Below are 2,078 nucleotides of genomic sequence, written 5' to 3'. Positions count from 1 at the left end.
GAGAAAGTGGTAGATCTGACAGTTCTATGTAGGATAAAGGCAAATCTAAATGGAAGAATGATGACAAAGGCAAGACCGAATGAAAAAGTGGTAATTCTTACTGAGGAGGTATTAATTCTTACCAAGGAAGAGTTAATTCCTATTCTAGAGGTGGATTGCATGGTAATTATTTCAGATGTGGTAAAGAGGGACATAGATCTTTTGAATGTAGATCCTCTAAAAGTAGGAAAGGTAACAAAAATATTGTGATTCAAGAAGATGATGAAGGTTCACCAAGTGGACCTTAGGTTGCAAAAAATTTGATGGTGAGAAGAACCTTATGTAATAAGGGAAGCGATGAGGAACTTGTTTTAAGGAGAAGTCTTTTCAAGACAAGATGTAAGATGGCTAGAAAATGTTGCAAAGTGATCATTGACAGTGGAAGTTCTACAAATCTAGCATCAGAAGAGCTGGTTACCAAGTTGCAGTTGTAGAGGCTAAAACATCCCAAACCTTATCATGTTTCATGGATCAAAGATGAGCATAAGATATTGGTAAGTAAGCAATGCCTTGTGAAGTTCAAAATTGGACATTACTTTGATGAAGTTTTTTGTGATATTATGCCTATGGATTATTGTCATATTTTGTTGGGTAGACCTTGGCAATATGATAGATATGTTGTACATGATGAAATATTGAATCAATATACTCTTTGGGTAAATGGGAAGAAACAAATATTGTTTCCTTTGATTGAAAGTTCAGATGAGGTTAATTGTACTGCTATAAAAATTTGCATGGTTAATGGGAAACAATTTGAAAAGGAAATGAAAAAGAATCAAGTCTATTTTGCCATAGTTCCTAGAGGACCGAGTGTTGGTAGTAATGATCGAGAAACAAAAGCTAGTAATGACTGAGTGACAACAGATAGTGATAGCTAAATACCAGTAGAAATTACAAAATTACTAAATGAGTATAAAGATGTTATTGCTGATGATATTCCTGATGGTTTACCTCTAGTAAGAAGCATAAGTTATTGTATGGATCTAATTCCTAGAGCTAGTTTGCCAAACAAAGCACCATATAGATTGACAACTACAGAGAATGAAGAACTTAACATACAAGTGCATGAGTTGTTGCAGAAAGGTTTGATTAGAGAAAGCTTGAGTCCATGGGTTGTACCTACTATATTAGCACCTAAAAAAAATGTAGAATGGAGAATGTGTACTAATTCCAGAGCTATTAACAAGATAATAGTGAAATATAGGTTTCCTATGCCAAGGATGGATGACATAATGGATTGTTTGATTGGAGCAAAGTATTTTACCAAGATTGATTTGAAGAGTGGCTATCATCATATCAGAATTAGAGAAGGTAATGAATGGAAAACTACTTTCAAGACAAAAGATGGTTTGTATGAATGGTTGATTATGCCTTTTGGTTTGACTAATGCACCTAGTACTTTCATGAGGTTAATGAATGAAGTTCTGAAAAGATTTTTGGCTAAGTTTTTGATTGTTTATTTTGATGATATTTTGATATTCAGTAAGACTAAGGAAGAACATCTTGAGAATATTAGACAAGTATTGCAAAGGTTGAAAGAGGAAAAGTTGATGATTAATCTAAAAAAGTGTTCTTTTATGCAAAAGGAGATTGTGTATTTGGGATTTGTGATTTTAGTTGATGGATTGAAGATGGATCCTAAGAAGGTTAAAGCAATTTTGGAATGGCCTACACTTGAGAATGTGGGTGAGGTAAGGTCATTTCATGGTTTGGCTAATTTTTACTAGAAGTTTATAAAGAATTTCAGTGTTTTTTGTAATGCTATGGCTGAAACAATGAGGGGAGATAAAAAGGAATTCAAGTGGACACACGGAGCTGATAAGAGTTTTGAGACTTTGAAACAAAAGGTTGTGGAAGTACCTATATTAGCTTTACTTGATTTTAACAAAGTATTTCAAGTTGAATGTGATGCAAGTGGTAATGCAATAGGAGCTATATTAAGTCAAGAAGGTAAGCCTGTTGCTTTCTTTAGTGAAAAGTTGAATGATGGTAAAAGGAAGTATTCTGTGTATGATCAAGAATTTTATGCCATTGTTCAA

Source organism: Cupressus sempervirens, chromosome 11 (genome assembly GCF_028749045.1).
Source record: "Cupressus sempervirens isolate cs-2001-9-10 chromosome 11, ASM2874904v1, whole genome shotgun sequence".
NCBI classification, from domain to species: Eukaryota; Viridiplantae; Streptophyta; class Pinopsida; order Cupressales; family Cupressaceae; genus Cupressus; species Cupressus sempervirens.
Note: the sequence above shows the minus strand (reverse complement) of the source record.